Genomic DNA, 23,149 nt, shown 5'->3' on the forward strand with positions numbered 1-23,149 from the left:
CTTTTTTTGAGACAGGGTCTCCCTCTGTCACCCAGGCTGGAGTGCAGTGGCATGATCATTGCTCACTGCAGCCTTGACCCCTGGGCTCAAGCAATCCTCCCTATTCAGCTTTCCAAGTAGCTGGGACTACAGGCACATGCCACCACACCCAATTAATTTTTGTACTTTTTGTAGAGACGGGGTTTCACCGTGTCGCCCAAGCTGGTCTCAAACTCTCCAGGCTCAAGCAGTCCACCCCTCTTGGCCTCCCAAATTGTTGGGATTACAGGCATGAGCCATCACACCTGACCTCTCTGTTTCTCCTTCCTTCTCTTTCTCGTCTCCTCTGTGCCAGGTACTGCCCTGGGTGTTCATCATACAGCAAAGAGAAAAGAGACAAGATCCCTGCCCCTGTGGAGGTGGCATTCTTGTGTGGAGAAGAGAATAAACACACTAATATGTGGTATTAACATTTATCACATGTTGATGATATGTGCAAGGAAAAATGAATAAGCGTGAAGGGCAAAAGAGGTGAGGGCTTACTATTTTGTCCAGGTGACTCAGGGAGCCTCATTAATAAGATGACCTTCCACTTAGTCAACAAACATCTGTAAGATAGTTACTGTGTATTGTACTCTATTCTAGGTGCTGGGGATGTAGCTAAACAAAATAAGCTAAAATCCCTTCGCTCTGGGAGTATACATTCTGGTCAGAAGAGATTATTAATAAATAAATTTTATTTTATTTATTATTGAGATGGAGTCTTAGTCTGTCGCCCAGGCTGGAGTGCAGTGGCACAATCTCAGCTCACTGCAACCTCCGCCTCCCAGGTTCAAGCAATTCTCCCGCCCCAGCCTCTCAAGTAGCTGGGACTACAGGCACGCACCATCATTCCCAGCTAATTTTTGTATTTTTGTACAGATGGAGCTTTGCCATGTTGGCCAGGCTGGTCTCAAACTCCTGACCTCAGGTGATGCACCTGCCTTGGCCTCCCAAAGTGCTGGAATTATAGGCATGAGCCACTGCGCCCAGCCTAATAAATTTTAAAGTCTGATAGCAGATGAGAAGTGTTATGGACAACAATGTAAAGAAGGGGGACCGGAAAGGCTGGGGTTTTAATATGGTGGTGATTGATTGGGCTCCTAAAAAGGTGACATTAGAGCTAGGACAGTAAGGTGAGGAGCTATTGGGGAAGAGTGTTCCAGGTACAGGAGCAGGTACTGTGTGGCCCCAAGCTCCAGGACCAGGGAGACACCAGGGTGGCTGTAGGTGAGAGGAAAAGAGGGCAGATAGATTTTGGGTTTTACTCTGAGAGAAGTGAGAACCCATTGCAGGGTTTCGAGCCAAGGAGTAACTCCATCTGATTACCTTTGGAAAGAATCAGCCTGCCCCCCGTGTTGCAGTTAGACCGAAGGGCGTGCTTTCTGGGGCTACCTCTAATCCAGGTGAGGGAGAGCAGAGCTTCAGCCAAGCAGGTTGCAGGGAGGTAGGGAGAGGTTTTAGGTTCTGAAAACATTTGGAAGGCAGAGCCTAGGGCTTGCAGATGGATAGGGAGCAGGGTAGGAGGGAAGATGAGACTCCAGCATGACTGTAGGTGTTTGGCGTGAGCACCTGCGAGATGGGGTTGCCTTTTACTTACTGCTGGGAGGAAGCCTGGGGGATAATGGAGTTATGAGGGAAATTGAGGGGTTCAGTCTTAGGTTTGAGTAGACACTTGAAGTTTGAAACTTAGCTTCCTTTGGCAATATGGAAACATTTGGGGGCACCACCCTCTTCTTGAACAAAATGCCAATAAGTGCGTATAGAATGTCGGGGCCAAATAAGAACCTTTGCAGAGTTCAGCCGCCTGCAGCAGTTACTAAGGCTAGAAATTGGCACTTTGAAAAAAGTGTTTTTCCTCCCAGACCCCCTGCCCGGATGAAGTGAGTTGTGAAATGCTGCCTCTGCCTCCGAAAGTTCTGCCATAAATCCCATCCTTTCTGCCTGCACCACCTTATTAGCCTCTGCCTTTAGCCCCTGTCGCCAGAGGACAGTAGGGACTTTCTGCAATCTTGTCTTGGCACAGATTAACACCATCTCTTCCTGGAGTCCTTGGTCAGGGTTATCATTTCTTTTTTTTTTTAGACAGAGTCTCGCTCTGTCACCCAGGCTGGAGTGCAATGGTGTGATCTTGGCTCACTGCATCCTCTGCCTCCTGGGTTCAAGAGATTTTCCTGCTTCAGCCTCCTCCTGAGTAGCTGGAATTACAGGTGTGCACCACCACACCCAGCTAATTTTGGTATTTTTAGTAGAGATTTGTTAGTAGAGCCTTGGCCTCCCATAGTGCTGGAATTCCAGGCGTGAGCCACCGCGCTAGGCCTAGGGTTATCATTTCTAAAATGCAAATCTGATTAGAACAGTTTCTGCTGTAGAGGCCCCAGGCTCTTTGCACAGACAGTTCCTGCACTTCTGCTCCCCACCTCCTTACCTCTGCAGATGCTTCAACTTCAGGGACCAACTCACTTGTTCCAGAATAGCTTCCTAGGCCCCCTTCCCTGCTCTATGTCCTCATTGTCCCTGTTTCTTCTCCATCACAGTGGACATGCTACTGTGGTCTGAATTCTTAGGGTTTACCTTACTCCAGACTTTAAGCTTCACAGGGACAGGAGCCACGTTCCTCACCAGCAGCTAACTGAATACCTGTCACAGCGTCAGGAGGTGGTGTTTACTCAATGCACGGGGGAACTCGAATGGCCTCTCCCTGCTTAGCACACAAATTCCAAACACCTCTAGCACCCAAGGCCTTCCCAGCCTTGCCTCAGTCTGCTTTCCAGTCTCCTCTTTCAACTCTCTTCCTCCTCCTCCCCTGTCTACCGGCGCTTTAGTAACTCTAAACTAATCCTGCGTGCCTTCAGTGCTGCAGAATATTTGCCCCCAGGGATTTCTTTCCAGAAATGCCTTTCTCCTCTCACTTTCTATTTCCCAACCAGATAGTGGCCCGGCTTGGGATTTGACCTTCAAGGCCAACTCAACAACCTTCCTCTCTCTCTCCATCCCTGACCATCAAGTATAATGACTGCTTTCTCTTCCACTTCTCCCGCTAGCAATACTCATGGTGAATGTCATGGTAAGGTGTTTATTTGCCACTATTCATGCATTGACTACACACTTATGAGGATGTGGTGTATATTTCATGTGTTACTTTAGATACTTTGTAACTTTATATACATATATACTTGAAGTACTGTATATACTTTGTATATATATAATGCATAATTTGTTTATTGGATTGATGGGTGGGTAATAGAGGAACAATGGAATTTTACATTTTAGAAGGCTTGTTCCTTTAATTATCTTAGCTCTTTTATAAAGCACTGATATGTAACAAAATTACAGGTTTGAACTCAGAAAGCTTGCAAAGTTTTTGCTTTTGTTTTGTTTTTAGGATAACTTTAGGGAGATTTCTAAGTATTGTGTAGGTTCAGTTAACCAATATAATATGTTTTTTAGGAGTATAAACATTATAGAGATGTCTGCCAAATAGTCAGTATGTTGATTGTAGCTTTAATTGTGAAAACTGAGGTGGGAACAGCTAAAGGCAGAGCTAACTGGTTTCCTCCCAGGTATTTATCATGAGTTGTGTGCCTTAGGCTGTGTTCCCTGTTGAATGTGGTTTTTCAGGTTGTTCCGACAGCACTGCTAAGTGTGCCCTTTGACATCACTAGAGAACTAATTTATATTGATGGTGCCACTCATATCTTTGGAAACTGGATGTGTTCTGATCAGCTCATTGATTTCTAACCTGTAGGACTACAGTAAAATTTAGACCTGAGTCACCACGCAGAGCCTCCTGCTGCTGTGTGTGACCTGAGTGAATCAAAATATGCCTGGACAGCTCATTATTTAACAGAGAGAAAACTCTGCCTTTGGCTTTTGAGGAGCAGATGCCCAAACGTAACTTGTCAGCCTGATTTTTTGGAAGCTTGAGCAAGGGAAACCTGGTAATCTCAGACCATTTAAAAAGTGAATTGAAGGATCAGGAAGTAAGGGAATTGCCTAACAATAGGAGATGCCCCACACCCAGTGCTGAGAGAGGTAGACTATATACGCTTCATAAAACTGTCTGAATGCATGATGGACTACTCCCATATCCTCTAAAGGAGGTAGTCTGACTCCTACAGAAACAGCTCCATTTTGATTTTAGGAGGTGGTTGTGATATAAGACTTACCATCTTAATTCTGCCATCAGTTGCAATCAGCATTAATTGCAGATCTCTTCCTGACAAAAATTCAAGTCCAGGCATGGCGCAGTGGCTTGCATCTGTAATTCCAGCACTCTGGGAGGCCGAGGTGAGCAGATCACTTGAACGGGAGTTCGAGACCAGCCTGGCCAACATGGTGAAACCCCGTCTCTACTAAAAATACAAAAATTAGCTAGGTGTGGTGGCATGTGCCTGTAATCCCAGCTATCAGGAGGCTGAAGCAGGAGAATCGCTTGAACCTGGGAGGCAGAGGTTGCAGTGAGCCGAGATCATGCCACTGCACTCCAGCCTGGGCGACAGAGCAAGACTCCATTACAGAACAAAACAAACAAAATTCACATCCATGTTCCTAGCAGAATGGTGACTTTAACTCGTATCTGACTGTCCCTTTGCTGTTCTGTCCTTAACATTGGGGCATGTTGACACGTTTTCACCTACAGGTATGTTGCCATGAACTTGCGATCTGCCTCAGTAGGCGAGCCCCAGTGTACCTGACCCTACGTGTGGTTTGCCCCCCAGGGGTAGCCTCCCCACTGGCTGGCTTGCTGTGCATCTCAAGGTCCCTGTCTCAGACTCTCCTTCTCTTCTAACCCATTTCTACCCATCTGGAGCTCCTGCCTCAACAATTTGGCTCCAGGGGTATTCTGTTCTGAGGGTGGGCTGGCTGGAGGCAGGAGAAAGAAGCCTTGTGTCTCACAGAGTGAGGACAATCCCAAACTGGGTGGAGGCATCACACATAGTGACTAAATTCTGTGGTGCCATTGCATATAGAACACAGGCCTGTCAAGGCAAGTGGCATTTTGTGGACTGCTCTGGACAGATCTAAACAAATTTTGAGACATCTAACTGAAATGTGAAATCTTGGACTACAGTTCCCATTGGCAGCTCGGGTGGGTGGGCACCTAGGGAGGCTTGCTAGGCTGAGGCACTTCTGCCTGAGTGCAAGAAAAAGCAGTTCTCATTAGCCGGGCATGGTGGCACGCACTTGTAGTCCCAGCTAGTCAGGAGGCCGAGGCGGGAGAATTGCTTGAACCTGGGAGGCAGAGGTTGCAGTGAGCTGAGATCGCACCACTGCACTCCAGCCTGAATGACAAAATGAGACCCTGTCTCAAAAAAGAAAAAAAAAACAAAAGCAGTTCAGCAGTTCTCAGCATGAGCGTTTTATGAGCAGGGTGCTGGGCTAGCTGGGTTTTAATCTGGGCTCGACTTCACACTTGTGAGACCACGGACAAGTTTCTTGACCTCAGTGTCTTCATTTACACAAGGGGAATAACAAGACCTATGTTATTGGATCCTTGTACATTTAAATGCATTTGTGTGTGTTAAACGCTTGCTATGGTACTTGACACATAGCATTGGCTCAATAAATGCTAGCTGGTGCTATCATTAATACATTATGAAATCAGAATTACAAATAAAGGTTCTTCGATCAGATCTACTATTTGCTGTGCATTTGGGATGCCCTGGGCTCAGTGCTCCTGAATGAGCTTACTTTCCCCACACCCATCTCAATTATCTACTCTGGAGTGATCTTTGGCTGTTTCTTGCCATTTGAGATAGTCCGATGGCATTTATGACATTTTAAAAATCAACTTAGAGGAAAGTGTGTGTGTTTTCATGAATTAAGGCTGAAACCAGTTGCCTGCTGGCTTAATGAAGTACTAGCAGTTTCTTGCTTTACCCCAGCACCTCCAAGGAGCCTTGCACTGAATTTCTTGCTGGTGGGTCTTGGTTTTAACTAAACGAGGAATTGGTGAATGAATGATCTTCCATTCATAGTGGGTTTGGAGTGGGAAGGTCCATGGGCATACCTAGAAAGGCTCTAGAGGAACTAGCTTTATTTGAACCCAAGGAAGGGGTTTAAGAGCAGAGCAGGGAGAAGGGAGCCAGTCAGATCTGGCAGGGCAGGCCCAGGAGGAGATACGGCTCTGAGGATGGAGGAGATGTGAGGCAGGCAGAATGCATGGCTCTGGGGAATGGCGGCCAAGCCTTCCTGGCCATCAGAGGTTTTGAGCAATGCATACACTTGGTTCTGCTTTCTTTCTGAGCTGCTCCTCCCCTTAATATGCCTGGGTCAGACTACGGTTGAGCAAGGAAGCTGTCTTGTCTGAGTGTGCTTCCCAAAGCCACCTGTCCCTCACCATCAAGATCGGGATACTCAGCCACCCACCTTACTCAATGGGAAGCTGCCCACCTGATCCTTCACGGGAAGTGGGAGGTGGGCTTTTTTTATCCAGGCTGGTCAAGTCCTTGCAGAGCAGCTGGGAAAACAAGAACATCTCTGAATTTTTATTTGTAAAAATTATCATCTACCTCTGGCTTCTTGGGCTTTTTAACTGGTTACAGTGTTTGCTGCTATGGTCAGCCCAAGGGTTAAGCCTTTCTCTTGGGTGTGTGTTTCATTTTACGGCATAAGTCATTTCCTCCTTGCATCAATTTCCACTTCTATCCTTGGCATAGGGATTTGTTACCAGCTTGGCTTGCAACTATCTCTTGCGTTTTATTTTTAGAACTTAGAGTAAGGATTAGCTATGTAATATTTTGAATCCTTCATACTGACTTTAGTAAAATACACAATAGAGAAAGGTTTAAAAGCTTAGTTTTTTTGTTTTTGTTTTTTTGTTTTTGTTTTTTTGTTTTGCACATAAACAGTAAAAATGGCCTTTTAGAATTCTAATCTGGACTGTATTTTCCTCTCTCAATTCCCTTGACTGGTTATTTTTAGGATTTATGGATAGCTTTGGAGAATAGGTATGATTCTAGGATTCTTCCTAGTGGCTTAAGAAAATTCTTTTTTCTTTTTTTTTTTTTTTTTGAGACAGGGTCTCACTCTGTTGCCCAGACTGGAGTGCAGTGGCATGATCTTTGCTCACTGCAACCTCCGCCTCCTGGATTCAAGCGATTTCCCCGCCTCAGCATCCCCAGTAGCTGGGACTACAGGCCCATACCACCACACCTGGCTAATTTTTGTATTTTTTAGTAGAGACGGGGTTTCACTATATTGGCAAGGCTGGTCTTGAACTCCTCACTGCAGGTGATCCGCTTGCCTCAGCCTCCCAAAATGCCAGGATTACAGGCATGAGCCACTGCTCCCAGCCAGAATTCCTTATATCTCATTACAAAAGTGACATCTAGGATATTTGTAGATTGTACATAATGTATAATCGTTAACTGTCTAGCTTTATACCCTATAGATTTTTAAAAAATCAATTTAGAGCTCTGTGTGTATATATTTGTATGTGTGTGTGTGTTTTCATGAATGAAGACCCAAACCAGTTGGTTGCTGGCTTCAGGCAGTAGAACCGAAATGCCTGGCAAGTCTTAGATCTAATCCCGCTTATACTTCATTTCCTGGACCAGTGCTGGCTTAGGGAACTTTCCGGGATGATGAAAGTGTTCTGCCTTTTTTTTTTTTTTTTTTTTTTTTAGATGGAGTTTCGCTGTTGTTGCCCAGGCTGGAGTGCAATGGCACGATCTTGGTTCACTGCAACCTCTGCCTCCTGGGTTCAAGCGATTCTCCTGCCTCAGACTCCTGAGTAGCTGAGATTACAGGCGCACACCACCACGCCTAGTTAACGTTTTGTATTTTTAGTAGAAACAGGGTTTCACCATGTTAGCCAGACTGGTCTCAAACTCTTGACCTCAGGTGTTCCACCCGCCTCGCCCTCCCAAAGTGCTGGCATTACAGGCGTGAGCCACCGAGCCCAGCCCGAAAGTGTTCTGTCTCTAGCCACTAGTCACGGGTGGCTTGTTGAACACTTGAAATAAGGCTAGTGCGACTGCTGATCTGGCTTCTAATTTTAGCTAATAGCCACACATGGCTCGTGGCCACTGTACTGGATGGCACAGTGGCCTTGGGTTGTTCTTACCTGAGCAGCAGAAGGCTTTCTGAGGAACTGGAGCTTGGATTGTGTGAGATGGTCCGAGAATTAGAGGGGCCTGTACCACTGCCCCCTTCCCCACATGCTTAGACTGCGACTCTACTGTACCTATGCCTTCTCCCGGAGGCGGTGAGCTCACCTTAGTTCTTAGAGCTTCAATTCTTGAATGCTGCAAGCCTGCCTGAGGTTGGCTTCCTGTTACCCTGTGGATAAACTCTAGGCTCCTAATGCCCTTTTTGATAGATCTCACCTCTCTCTTCCTTACTCATTACTTTCCCCATCACTCTCTGACTGCCCATGACATGGAAAGATTTGCAATTTCAAGAACAGGCTGTTCTTACCTCTAGACCTATGCAAATCGGGCACTCTCCACCTGAAATGCTCTATCCCCTTCGTGCACCTGTCTGACTCCTACATGTCCTCTAGGTCTCAGGTTATATCTCAATTTCTGCACCACCTCCTCTGGGAAAGGTTTCCTTGACCTCTCCTAGGACAGATGGGTGCCTTTACCTACTATGTGTACTGAGTGGATTCCCATCACAGCACACTTGATTGAAACTGCTTATTTACCTACGAGTCCCTCTTCCTGCCCTAGAGCTTCTTAAAGGGTGGTCCCTCTACTGGCAGCACTGGCATCACCTGGGAACTTGATGGAAATGAAGAGTCTTAGACCCCAGCCCAGTCCTCCTGAATCAGAAGTCCTGAGCATAGGGACTAGCAATTTGTCCTCAACAAGCCCACCAGAGGATTTTTCATATGTGTTAAAGTTTGAAAGCCATTGGGCTGAACTCTTAGCCCCATGAAGGTAGGATCCGTGATTTTTGGTTTGCCACTGTCCCTAGCTTTTAGCACACTGCCTAGCTAGATACTTGAGAAACACAGCCAGAGAAGAAATCCCAGTTATTCTTTTGGCAACTTGTCTGATCAGGAATTTTTTTAGTTGAAATCAGTTTAAATCTCTTCTCCTTTCTCCAAAGGAGATAAAGAACAACTGAGCACTTTAAAAAAAATTATTGTCATCCAGGTTCGGTGGCTCCCACCTGTGGATCACCTGAGGTCAGGAGTTCAAGACCAGCCTGGCCAATATGGTGAAACCACGTCTTTACTAAAAATGCAAAAGATGAGCCAGGTGTGGTGGCAGGCACCTGTAATCCCAGCTACTGGAGAGGCTGAGGCAAGAGAATCACTTGAACCCGGGAGGCAGAGGTTGCAGTGAGCCGAGGTAGCACCATTGCACTCCAGCCTGGGCAACAAGAGCAAAACTCTGTCTCAAAAAAAAAAGAAAAAAGAAAAAAAAAAAAAAAGGAAGAAAGAAAGAAAAGAAAAAAATATATTGTGGTAAAATATACACAACATAGAATCTACCATCTTAACTTTTCTTTTTCCTTTTTTCTTTTTTCTTTTTTTGAGATAGAGTCTTCCTTTGTCGCCCGAGCTGGAGTGCAATGGCGTGATCTCAGCTCACTGCAACCTCCACCTCTGAGGTTCGAGCCATTCTCCTGCCTCAGCGTCTTGCGTAGTACCTGCCACCACGCCCGGCTAATTTTTGTATTTTTAGTAGAGACGGGGTTTCACCATGTTGGCCAGGCTGGTCTCAAACTCCTGCCCTCAGATGATTCAGTCAGCTTCCCAAAGTGCTGGGATTACAAGTGTGAGCCACTGTGCTCGGTCTTAACCCCTTTTTTTTTTTTTTTTTTTTTTTGAGATGGAATCTTGCTCTGTCACCCAGGCTAGAGTGCAGTGGCGCGATCTTGGCTCACTGCAACCTCCACCTCCCAGGTTCAAGCGATTTTCCTGCCTTAGCCTCCTAAGTAGCTGGGACTACAGGTGCCCACCATTACACCTGGCTAATTTTTTGTATTTTCAGTAGAGATGGGGTTTTACCATATTGACCAGGCTGGTCTCGAACTCCTGACCTTGTTAACTGCCTGCCTTGGCCTTCCAAAGTGCTGGGATTACAAGCACGAGCCACTGCACCTGACCCAACCATTTTTAATTGTACACTTCAGTGTCTTTCAGGGCATTCACATGGTTGTGCAACCATCACCACTATCCACCTCCAGAACTTCTTCATCTTCTCCAACTGAAGCTCTGCACTCATAAAACAACTCCCAACCCTTGGCAACCATCATCCTACTTTCTGTCTCTGAATTTGCCTACTCTGCATTCCTCACATAAGTGGAATCATACAGTATGTGTCCTTCTGTGACTGGTTTATTTTACTTAGCATAATGTCTTTAAGGTTTATCCATGTCATAGGATGCATGTGCCAGGATTCCCTTTTTAAGGCCAAATGATAGTTCCTTGTCTCTATGCCACATTTTGTGTATCCAGTTATCAGATAGCATTTGGATTGTTTCTACGTCTTTGCTTTTGTGAATATCGCTGTTGTGAACATGGGTCTACTGTATAAATATCTGCTCAGATTCCTGCCTTCAATTCTTTTGGGTATATACCCAGAATGGGATTGCTAGATCCAATGGTAATTCTATATTTATTTTTTGAGGAACCGTTATGCTATTTTCCATAGTGGCTGCACCATTTTATATTGCCACTGGCAGTGCAAAAGTGTTTCAACTCCTCCACAGCCTCACCAACACTTATTTTCTGTTTTTTGACAACTGAAAGTGAAAAGTTAATCCAAGAATAGTGTCAGGCCAGGCATGGTGGCTCACACCTGTAGTCCTAGCACTTTGGGAGGCCAAGGCAGGTAGATCACTTGAAGCCAGGAGTTTGAGACCAGACTGCCTAACATAGTGAAACCCCATCTCTACTAAAAATATAAAAATTAGCCAGGTGTGGTGGCGGGAGCCTGTAATCCCAGCTACTGGGAAGGCTGAGGCAGGAGAATCACTTGAACCCAGGAGGGGGAGGTTGCAGTGAGCTGAAATTGCACTACCGCACTGCAGCCTGGGCTGCAGAATAAGACAAGGAAGGAAGGAAGGAAGGAAGGAAGGAAGGAAGGAAGGAAGGAAGGAAGGAAGGAAGGAAGGAAGGAAGGAAGGAAGGAAGGAAGGACTCCCTGGATCAGGTGGCTGCACAGTCATGGCGGAGGTGACCAAAGCCACAAGGAAGGAAGGAAGGAAGGAAGGAAGGAAGGAAGGAAGGAAGGAAGGAAGGAAGGAAGGAAGGAAGGAAGGAAGGAAGGAAGGAAGGAAGGAAGGAAGGAAGGAAGGAAGGAAGGACTCCCTGGATCAGGTGGCTGCACAGTCATGGCGGAGGTGACCAAAGCCACATGTCTCTAGTTCATCGGGAAAGGTGATTGGGACAAAAATGCAAAAGACTGCTAAAGCAAGAGTGACCACGCCTGTTCTGGATCCCTATTTATTAAAGTATTATAATAAGTGGAAAGCCTCCTTTGTTCATGATGGCCTTTGGCAGTGCACAGCTGGGGATATCATGCTTCTCAGAGCTTTACCTGTCCCATGAATGAAGCATGTGAAACATGAACTGGCCAAGAATGTTTTCAAAGTTGGAAAAGTCGTAGATCCAGTGACAGGAAAGCCCTGTGCAGGAACTACCTACCTGGAGAGTCTGTTGAGTTCGGAAACTACGCAGCTAAGCAAAAATCTGGAAGAACTCAGTATCTCTTTAGCACAGTGAAGGAGGAGTGGAAGGAGGAGTTAAAGGGAGAGACTGATGTGTTTGTATTATGGAAAAAGAAATTTTTCAAAGCTTCATCACAAACAACAACAACTACAACAAGAGAAGAATTGTGTCAGAGGAAGAGAAAGTTTTCCAAACTTTCTTAAATTTATTTACTTGGTCATTAAAACCCATACATTGAGCACTTATTGTGTGATAATGAGAGGTGACAACATGCTAGCAGCCCTCGCTCTCAGCACCTCCTCCAAGCAGTGGGACATTTACTATCGCCGAGTGGTGGGCACCAACGGACCCCTTTCGCTTGCTATTCTGTCCTATTTTTCCTTAGAATTTCGGGGGCTAAATACCAGGCACCTGTCGGCCAGTTAAAAGTGACTAGCGCAGCCGCTGGGCTAAAGACACGGGTATAGGCCGGGCGCGGTGGCTCAAGCCTGTAATCCCAGCACTTTGGGAGGCCGAGACGGGCGGATCATGAGGTCAGGAGATCGAGACCATCCTGGCTAATACGGTGAAACCCCGTCTCTACTAAAAAATACAAAAAACTAGCCGGGCGAAGTGGCGGGCGCCTGTAGTCCCAGCTACTCGGGAGGCTGAGGCAGGAGAATGGCGTGAACCCGAGAGGAGGAGCTTGCAGTGAGCTGAGATCCGGCCACTGCACTCCAGCCTGGGTGACAGAGCGAGACTCCGTCTCAAAAAAAAAAAAAAAAAAAAAAAAGACACGGGTATCAGGCTTTCTGGGAAAGGGCTCTCAAACAACCCCTGACTCTTTGGAGTTGGGAGCATTGATTTGCCTAGAACCAGCTTCCGCTTTTCCTGTACTTCTGGGCTGAGCCGAGGGTTGACAGAGAGGAAAGCCATGCAGCTCCGGGGTCCCGACAACAAGTTGGTTGACCCCGCGGCCATGAGCAGAACTGTCAAAGGCATGTCACCCAAGTGAGACTCGCCCATCTCTCCTATCGATCCTGACCCTTGCACCCCTGGGTCCTAATGCCTGCCAGACAAACTTCCTCTCCTCTCTCTTCTCTGAGGCTAGTCCTGCTTCTAAAAATCACTCCCTGTCTCTGGTGCTTTTCTATTTTCTCCTATAAGAACAACTTCTAGTATAAACTCCAGGACTCTGTTACCTTCTTGAGGCACTTGGGCTCACCAATCAGAAAGACATAATTTTTGCCCAAAGCCCCGTTGTAGGGGGGACTACCTGGAATTTTAGGATCCCTGCTCAGACAAGCAGGCCTAACAAAAGCTATTCCTGAAGCTAGGATATGGGGAGCCTCAGAAATTATATCCTTCCTATTCATATAAGTGAGGACAAAAGGTGCCACTCTTCCAACCCTGGAGATCCCTTCCCTCCCTCAGGTTATGGCCTCCACTTGATTTTTGGGGCACAACATCTTCATAGGACAGGGGTAAAGTCCCAATACTAGCAGGAGAATGCTTAGGACTCTAACAGGTTTTTGAGAATGCGTCGGCAAAGGCCACTAAATCTGATTTTTCTCAGTCCTCTTTGTGGTCTAGGAGGACAGGCAAGGTGCAGGTTTTCGAGAATGTGTCAGTAAGAGCCACTAAATCCGATCTTCCTCAGTCCTCCATGTGGTCTGCTGCTGCAACTCTTCCTATCAGCTCATGTGGTCTGAGCACAACTCTTCCTATCAGCAGGGTCCAGGGACCGTTGTGGGTTCTTGGGCAGGAGTTGTTTCTGCTGCTGTGTCAGTGAGCGCAACTATTCTGATCAGCAGGGTCCAGGGATCCTTGCGGGTTCTTGGGCAGGGGGAGAAACAAAACAAACCAAAACCACGGGCGGTTTTGTCTTTCGGATGGGAAACACTCAGGCGTCAACAGGCTCACCCTTGAAATGCATCCTAAGCCATTGGGACCAATTTGACCTGTAAACCCTGAAAAAGAAGTGGCTCATTTTTTTCTACACTGTGGCTTGGCCCCAATATTCTCTCTGATGGGGAAAAATGGCCACCTGAGGGAAGTACAAATTACAATACTATCCTGCAGCTTGACCTTTTCTGTAAGAGGGAAGGCAAATGGAGTGAAATACCTTATGTCCAAACTTTCTTTTCATTGAGGGAGAATACACAACCTTGCAAAGCTTACAATTTACATCCCACAGGAGGACCTCTCAGCTTACCCCCATATCCTAGCCTCCCTATAGCTCCCCTTCCTATAAATGATAATCTTCCTCTAATCTCCCCTGCCCAGAAGGAAATAAGCAAAGAAATATCCAAAGGACCACAAAACCCCCAGGGCTATTGGTTACGTCCCCATCAAGCTGTAGAGGGAGGGGAATTTGGCCCAGCCCGGGTACATGTCCCCTTCTCCCTCTCTGATTTAAAGCAGATCAAGGCAGACCTTGGGAAGTTTTCAGATGATCCCCTGATAGGTACATAGATGTCCTACAGGTCTAGGGCCAACCTTCGACCTCGCTTGGAGAGGTGTCATGCTACTGTTAGATCAAACCCTGGCCTTTAATGAAAAAAATGCGGTTTTAGCTGCAGCCTGAGAGTTTGGAGATACCTGTTATCTTAGTCAAGTAAATGATAGAATGACAGCTGAAGAAAGGGATACATTTCCTACCGGTCAGCAAGCCATCCCCAGTATGGATCCCCACTGGGACCTCAACTCAGATCATGGGAACTGGAGTCGTAAACATCTGCTGACCTGTGTTCTAGAAGGACTAAGAAGAATTAGGAAAAAAGCCATGAATTATTCAATGATGTCCACCATAACTCAGGGAAAGGAAGAAAATCCTTCTGCCTTCCTCGAGCCGCTACGGGAGGCCTTAAGAAAATATACTCCCCTGTCACCTGAATCACTTGAGGGTCACTTGATTCTAAAAGATAAATTTATTACCCAATCAGCTGCAGATATCAGGGGAAAGCTCCGAAAGCAAGCCCTGGGCCCTGAACGAAATTTGGAGGCATTATTAAACCTGGCAACATTGGTGTTCCATAATAGGGACCAAGAGGAACAGGCCCAAAAGGAAAAGCAAGATCAGAGAAAGGCCACAGCCTTAGTCATGGCCCTCAGACAAACAAACCTTGGTGGTTCAGAGAGGACAGAAAATGGAGCAGGCCAATCACCCGGTAGGCTTTGTTATCAGCGTGGTTTACTAGGACACTTTAAAAAAGATTGTCCAATGAGAAACAAGCTGCCCCCTCGTCCCTGTCCACTATGCCGAGGCAATCACTGGAAGGTGCACTGCCCCAGAGGATGAGGGTTCTCTGGGTCAGAAGCCCCCAACCAGATGCTCCAACAACAGGACTAAGGGTGCCCGGGGCAAGCGCCAGCTCATGTCACCACCCTCACTGAGCCCCGGGTATGTTTAACCATTGAGGGCCAGGAAATTGACTTCCTCCTGGACACTGGCATGGCCTTTTCAGTATTAATCTCCTGTCCTGGATGACTGTCCTCAAGGTCCATTACTATCCGAGGAATCCTGGGACAGCTTCTAACCAGGTGTTTCTCCCACCTACTCAGCTGTAATTGGGAGACTTTGCTCTTTCACATGCCTTTCTTGTTATACCTGAAAGCCCCACACCCTTGTTAGGAAGGGATATATTAGCCAAGGCTGAAACTATTATCTACATGAATATAGGGAACAAGTTACCCATTTGTTGTCCCCTGCTTGAGGAGGGAATCAACCCTAAAGTCTGGGCATTGGAAGGACAATTTGAAAGGGCACCCAGTCCAAATCAGGTTAAAAGATCCCAACACTTTTCCTTATCAAAGGCAATATCCCTTAAGGCCTGAAGCTCATAAAGGATTACAGGATATTGTTAAACATTTAAAAGCTCAAGGCTTAGTAAGGAAATGCAGCAATCCCTGCAACACCCCAATTTTAGGAGTACAAAAACCAAATGGTCAGTGGAGACTAGTGCAAGATCTTAGACGCATCAGTGAGGCAGTAATTCCTCTATATCCAGTTGTACCCAACCCCTAGACCTTGCTTTCTCAAATACCAGAGGAAGCAGAACGGTTCACTGTTCTGGACCTCAAGGATGCCTTTTTCTGTATTCCCCTGAACTCTGACTCCCAGTTTCTCTTTGCCTTTGAGGATCCCACAGACCACACGTCCCAACTTAGGTGGACAGTCTTGCTCCAAGGGTTTCGGGATAGCCCTCATCTGTTTGGTCAGGCACTGGCCCAAGATCTAGGCCACTCTCAAGTCCAAGCGCTCTGGTTCTTCAGTATGTGGATGATTTACTTTTGGCTACCAGTTCAGAAGCCTCATGCCAGCAGGCTACTCTAGATCTCTTGACCTTTCTAGCTAATCAAGGGTACAAGGTGTCTAGGTCGAAGGCCCAGCTTTGCCTACAGCAGGTCAAATATCTAGGCCTAATCTTAGCCGGAGGGACCAGGGCCCTCAGCAAGGAACGAATACAGCCTGTGCTGGCTTATCCTTGCCCTAAGACATTAAAACAGTTGCGGGGGTTCCTTGGAATTTTGCCGACTATGGATCCCTGGCGAGATAGCCAGGCCCCTCTATACTCTAATCAAGGAAACCCAGAGGGCAAATATTCATCTGGTAGAATGGGGACCAGAGGCAGAAACAGCCTTCAAAACCTTAAAGCAGGCCCTAGTACAAGCTCCAGCTTTAAACCTTCCCACAGGACAAAACTTCTTTTTATGTGTCACAGAGAGAGCAGGGATAGCTCTTGGAGTCCCTACTCAGACTCGTGGGAGAACCCCACAACTAGTGGCATACCTAAGTAAGGAAACTGATGTAGTAGCAAAAGGCTGGCCTCACTGTTTAAGGGTAGTTGCAGCACTAGCTGTCTTAGTGTCAGAGGCTATCAAGATAACACAAGGAAAGGATCTCACTGTCTGGACTACTCATGATGTAAATGGCATACTAGGTGCCAAAGGAAGTTTATGGCTATTAGATAACCACCTACTTAGATACCAGGCGCTACTCCTTGAGGGACCGGTGCTTCAAATACACACGTGCGTGGCCCTCAACCCTGCCACTTTTCTCCCAGAGGATGGGGAACCAATCAAGCATGACTGCCAACAAATTATAGTCCAGACTTATGCTGCCCGAGATCGTCTCTTAGAAGTCCCCTTAGCTAATCCTGACCTTAACCTATATACCAATGGAAGCTCATTTGTGGAGAATGGGATACGAAGGGCAGGTTATGCCATAGTTAGTGATGTAACCGTATTTGAAAGTAAGCCTTTTCCCCCAGGACCAGTGCCCAGTTAGCAGAACTAGTGGCACTTACCTGAGCCTTAAAACTGGGAAAGGGAAAAAGAATAAATGTGTATACAGCTAGCAAGTATGCTTATCTAATCCTACATGCCCATGCTGCAGTGTGGAAAGAAAGGGAGTTCCTAACCTCGAGGAACCCCCATTAAATACCACAAGGAAATCATGGAGTTACTGCATGCAGTGCAAAAACCGAAGAAGGTGTCAGTCTTACACTGCCAGAGCCATCAAAAAGGGGAAGGAGAAGGGAGAACAGCAGCATAAGCAGCTGGCAGTGGCAGCAGAAAGGAAAGAGAGAAAGAGAAAGGTGGGGGGGGGGAAGAGACAGAGAGAAAAAGAGGGTGTCAGAGAGAAAGAGAGAAAGAGACAATGAAGAAGTCAAAAAAGAGAGATAGAAATAGTAAAGAAAAAATGGTGTGCCCTATTCCTTTAAAAGCCCCCAGAGTAAATTTCTAAATGTCTACCCAGCCAAGGCATATTCTTCTTATGAGGAACATCAACCTATATCTGCCTCCCCACTAACTGGACAGGCACCTGCACCTTCTTCTGTCGAAGTCCCAACATTAACATTGTCCCAGGAAATCAGACCTTATCAATACCCCTCAAAGCTCAAGTCTGTCAATGCAGAGCCATACAACGAATACCCCTACTTACAGGGTTAGTAATGGCTACTGCTATAGGAATCAGAATAGCCGGTTTATCTACTTCATATTCCTACTACCACACACTCTCAAAGGATTTCTCAGACAGTTTGCACTCCATCCAAGGCTTCATTTTATTTTATTTTATTGTTTTTTGAGACAGAGTCTCACTCTGTCGCTCAGGCTGGAGGGCGGTGGTGCAATCTCGGCTCACTGCAACCTCTGCCTCCTGGGTTCAAGCGATTCTCCTGCCTCAGCCTCCTGGAGTAGCTGGGACTACAGGCGCGCACCACCATGCCTGGCTAATTTTTGTATTTTTAGTAGAGACGGGGTTTCACCATGTTGGTCAGGCTGCTCTCCAGCCCCTGACCTCATGATCCACCCACCTCGGCCTCCCAAGGTGTTGGAATTATAGGCGTGAGCCACCACACCCAACCAACTCCATCTTAAATAAAAAAATAAAAACTATCTTCCTTATTACCTTGGTGAACAAAGAAGAGGATATAGTATAGCCACATTTCCTTGTCAGAAGCTTCATGAAGATGAGAAGAGGTTGCAGGAGGTTTGGGTTAAGTGCCAGAAGGTGCATTACTCTTAGACTGGATCTTGTGGAAGCCACTAACTGCTCTTTCCCTTAAAAGAAACCATGTTCAGTTTGGTGAAGGTGGAAGAGCAAGGCGAAGGTGGAGATGGGCTGGCCACAGAGGGGGTTCCTCAGGCATCTCTGGGGCTGCAGACTCTGTTCCCAGCTGGCAGGGCGTTAGGGTCAGGCCCTTTCCCTCTGCTGGATCTAGGACAGGTAGAAGCAGAAGCTATTCAAGTATCTCATCCACCCAGGCATTATTCTAGAGTGATTGTGTTTATGCAATGTTAATCCTGAGACTTTGTTAATCATGATATTACTGTACTGAATTCATCTTTGGTTTTCTACCGGGAATTAAAATCACTATGTGGGAGGATAATTTTTAGTCATTTCCCCCCCCCCCCCCGATCTTTGTATATTGGAGAGATTTGGAGAGATTGGCCAACTTGGAATATCCAGGTACTGCAGTACCAACCTCCTTCTTGCTGGTGTGTAGAGGGTTTGGAGTGATAGCTTCTTTCTAGTGCCTTTGAACTTGGGTGCTAGTGACAAAGTGAGTGGACCTCCTAGCAGCTCTCCTACATGATGGGAATGGTAGGATAGTGGTAGCAACTGCCAGTCAGAGACAATTAAGCTGCAGTTGGCAGTTGGCTTGCACGGGGCAGGACTAGGAGTTTCCTGACAGTGATGGTGGCCTGTTCTGAGTCATCCAAATAACTTTTTTTTTTTTTTTTTTTAAGACTGAGTCTCACTCTGTTGCCCAGGCTGGAGTGCAGTGGTGCAATCTTTGCTCACCGCAAGCTCCGCTTCCCGGGTTCACACCATTCTCCTGCCTCAGCCTCCCGAGTAGAGTAGCTGGGACTACAGGCTCCCGCCACCATGCCCGGCTAATTTTTTTTTGTATTTTTAGTAGAGATGGGGTTTCATTGTGTTAGTCAGGATGGTCTCCATCTCCTGACCTCATGATCCGCCTGCCTCGGCCTCCCAAAGTGCTGGGATTACAGCCGTGAGCCACCACGCCCAGCCCTTCCTGGTTTCTTTGATAACCACTTACCATGAGTTACCAGATTATCTGTCAGGGATTAAAGGTTCACAAGGTGATTTTTGAAAAATTTTCAGTGAATATTTACTTAGTTGCTACTATTGGAGCTACCACCTTAGATTGAAATTTTTCCTAGGGAAGGTCCCTGGAGTCATAAATATCTTGCCTAGAGGTTGATAAATTTACTGCAGTAATTTACCCCAGTTAAGGAAAGCTAGACTTTAAGGACCTAGGGTGGTAGATGAAGACGTCTGTCTTGGAAAACAGAGAAAGAAAGGGAAGTAAGCCATGGTGGGATCTATGGATTTCTTTTTTTTTTTTTTTTTTGAGATGGAGTCTCACTCTGTCGCCCAGGCTGGAGTGCAGTGGCGCCATCTCAGCTCACTGCAACCTCCACCTCCCAGGTTCAAGTGATTCTCCTGCCTCAGTCTCCCGAGTAGCTGGGACTACAGGTGCATGCCACCACGCCTGGCTAATTTTTGTATTTTTAGTAGAGATGGGGTTTCACCATGTTGGCCAGGATGGTCTTAATCTCTTGACCTCGTGATTCTCCCGCCTTAGCCTCCCAAAGTGCTGGGATTACAGGCGTGAGCCACCATGACCAGCCTATGGATTTCTTTAAAAAGTTTTCCAGGAAAATGATTTATACACAGACATAAGACATAAATATTTCTCTACTTGCAAACAGTTGCCTGAGAAGTGACTTCTAGTGATTATAGGAGATATTGCTAAGTGGAAAAAGCAAAGTGCAAAAGAACATATATATTCTACTTTTGTAAAAGAAAAAAGGAAACATATGGAAAAATATAACTATCTTCTTCTTTTTTTTTTTTTTTTTTTTTGAGACAGAGTTTTGCTCTTGTTGCCCAGGCTGGAGTGCAATGGCACAATCTTGGCTCACCACAGCCTCTGCCTCCTGAGTTCAAGCGATTCTCCTGCCTCAACCTCCCAAATAGCTGGGATTACAGGCATGCGCCACCATACCCAGCTAATTTTTTTTTTTTTTTTTTTTTTTTTTTATAGTAGAGACAGGGTTTCTCCATGTTGGTCAGGCTGGTCTTGAACTCCTGACCTCAGGTCATCCACCCACCTCAGCCTCCCAAAGTGCTGGGATTACAGGAATGAGTGAGCCACCGCGCCTGGCCTATCTTCTTATCTTTATAAAACACACAGAAAGGATAAACAGAAAACAGTAAAGTCGATCACCAACAAAGGGTGGCTGGGAACAAGGAGAAGGGATTATGTGAGGAAGGTTACTTTTCTAAGACACCCTTTTGCATAGTTTTGGCTTTGGGGAGCCTATGTCCTACATATTCAAACATAAATTTAAATCAAGGATGGGGCCAGACTCGCTGGCTCATGCCTATAATCTCAGCTCTTCGGGAGACTGAGGTGGGAGGATCGTTTGAGCTGAGGACCAAATGCTCCTCCCACTCAAGACCAGCCTGAGCTACATAGTGAGACCCCATCCCTATTCTTTTAAGTTATATTTAAATATTAGTATATATATATATATAATAGGGATAGGAGAAACTCTAAAACTGAGAGCAACATGAAATGAAGAAACCCAACTGTATTTCAAATGAATTCCATAACCACAGTGAAGAGGGGAAAAACAGAAATAATCCAGGGAGCTATGAGCACAGTATTCTATGATATATGCTCCATCTTGTCTAAAGTTGGCTGATGAGGGACACTTGCAAAGAAATGTTAAACTCTTACGGTATACTTTATGTAGTGATACTGGCAAAGCAACTCTGAAACAGCTTTAGGTGTATTTTAGCACTGAGCAAATGAGTTATTGTTTTGGAGAGCCAGGGTTCTCACTGAGAAAGAAGGAACATATAGATACGAAATGGGAGATGGGGGAAAAGAACATTGTGGGAATCAATTGGAATTGGAGGAATAGGTATGAAATGATTTCTGAAATGCATGCATGTATAAGCATTCCCATGTAGCATGCGTGTGTGCATAAGTGTATATGTATGTGTGTGTGTGTATATATTTTTTTACTTAGCTTGTCCTCCAAAGGACCAAGAAGCAAAGCCACCCCACTAGTAACAAGCACATCAAGTGCCAAGATCTTGGTCTCTATTATCATTTCCCATTCAAAGGAACCAGGGCTACCGGAAGAAATGGCTGATTACAGGCTGGGGCAGGAGAGGTACAACTTGAGCCTGGAACATCTTGTTATTGTCACACGGTATGGACATGCTGAAAGAATGACGGGAGCCTGTCACAAGGACACAGGTGCTAGCTTGAAAGTGCTTTTATTGGCCAAACCAAGGACCATGTGGACACCAAAATAATTATGGACAGTAAGGAATTATATGCCACTGGAAAAAAAATAGGAATTTACACATCCATATTAATTACTAACTGATAAGCGGAAAGTAGGGAGGCTATGCTTACAGCGGCATGCCCAGGCTGACTAATGTGCGTGGAGGGAATGGGTGCTGTGAAATCGTCCTTTCATGGCCATTGTAGTAGAGACTGGATCAGGGGAGTACCGTCCATGAATGTCACGTTTAGGAGGAAATTGTGATAAGGAGCAGGACATTTGCAATGTCTTAAAAGTGTCTCCCCACAAATTACAAGTTCAAAAAATATATACAGTGGAGAAATCAAACAACACGTTGACCACATGACCAAAGTATAAAATCAAAATGCAATCACTGACAAGGGGCGGAGACCTCATGTGCCTCCAGATGTCACATCTGAAAGGACACAGCATCACCTATGTGATGTTCCAGCAAGAACAGAGACCTTGAATTCAATCCCAAAGAAATGACCGAGAAAGCCCAAAGGTGGGAGGTTCTGTTTAAAAAGAGAGAGAGAGAGAGAGAGAGAGAGAAGGAATACCATAATCTTTTAATGTCAGTGTTGTAAATGACAAATACAAGTTGTGGAGGCTGGGCGCGGTGGCTCACGCCTGTAATCTCAGTATTTTGGGAGGCCTGTGGGGAAAAGAAAGAGAGATCAGACTGTTACTGTGTCTACATAGAAAGAAGTAGACATAAGAGACTCCATTTTGTTCTGTATTTGAGATGCTGTTAATCTGTGACCCTACCCCCAACCCCAAGGTGGGATGTGCTAGCGGCAATGCTGCTCTTTATGCATTAAAAAGGTTTATGGAGATGTTTACATATGGATATCAAGGCACAGCACTTTTCCTTAAACTTATGTCACAGAGATCTTTATTCATACGTCTTTCTGCCGACCTTCTCCCTACTATGATCCTATTATCCTGCCACTTCCCTTTTCTAAGATGGTAAAGATAATGATCAATAAATACTGAGGGAACTCGAAGACTGGTGCCAGTGCATGTCCTCTGTGTGCTGAGCGCCGGTCCCCTGGGCCCACGTTTTCTTTCTCTATACTTTGTCTCTGTGTCTCATTTCTTTTCTCAAGTCTCTAGTTCCACCTAACGAGAAACGCCCACAGGTCTGGAGGGGCAGGCCACCCCTTCAGAGGCCAAGGTGGTCAGATTGCCTGCGGTCAGGAGTTAGAGACCAGCCTGGCCAACATGGTAAAACCCTGTCTCTACTAAAAATATAAAAATTAGTTGGGCATGGTGGCGGCCACCTGTAATCTCAGCTACTTGGGAGGCTGAGGCACAAGAATAGCTTGAACCCGGGAGGTGGAGGTTGCAGTGAGCCAAGATCGTGCCACTGCACTCCAGCCTGGGAGATAGAGCTAAACTCAGTCTCAAATATATATATATATATATATGTTGTGGAAATGTTTCAGATTAAAGGGCATGGCTACTTAAAGTAACAACCTGATTCTAGACTGCATCCTGTGCTGGAGGAAAAATAATACTATAACTGACATCATTGGGTCAATGACAAAATCAGACTATTAGATAACTGTGAATGTTATTGTTCATGTTAAATTGTCTAAAGTTGATAATTCTACGGTGGTTATGTAAGAGAATGTGAGAGACTATCCCTGAAGTATT

The 23,149-nt window shown here is 45.9% G+C and overlaps 2 protein-coding genes across 7 annotated transcripts in view; both read left to right on the plus strand.

Moving 5' to 3' along the window:
- Window positions 1–23,149, plus strand: part of ATP8B1 (ATPase phospholipid transporting 8B1) — a 160,898-nt gene that overhangs the window by 29,965 nt on the left and 107,784 nt on the right. The window lies entirely within an intron of this gene.
- The window catches only part of NARS1 (asparaginyl-tRNA synthetase 1), a 191,611-nt gene that overhangs the window by 19,773 nt on the left and 148,689 nt on the right, over window positions 1–23,149 (plus strand). The gene's annotated exons all lie outside the window — the stretch shown is intronic.

Source organism: Macaca mulatta, chromosome 18, assembly GCF_049350105.2.
Source record: "Macaca mulatta isolate MMU2019108-1 chromosome 18, T2T-MMU8v2.0, whole genome shotgun sequence".
NCBI classification, from domain to species: Eukaryota; Metazoa; Chordata; class Mammalia; order Primates; family Cercopithecidae; genus Macaca; species Macaca mulatta.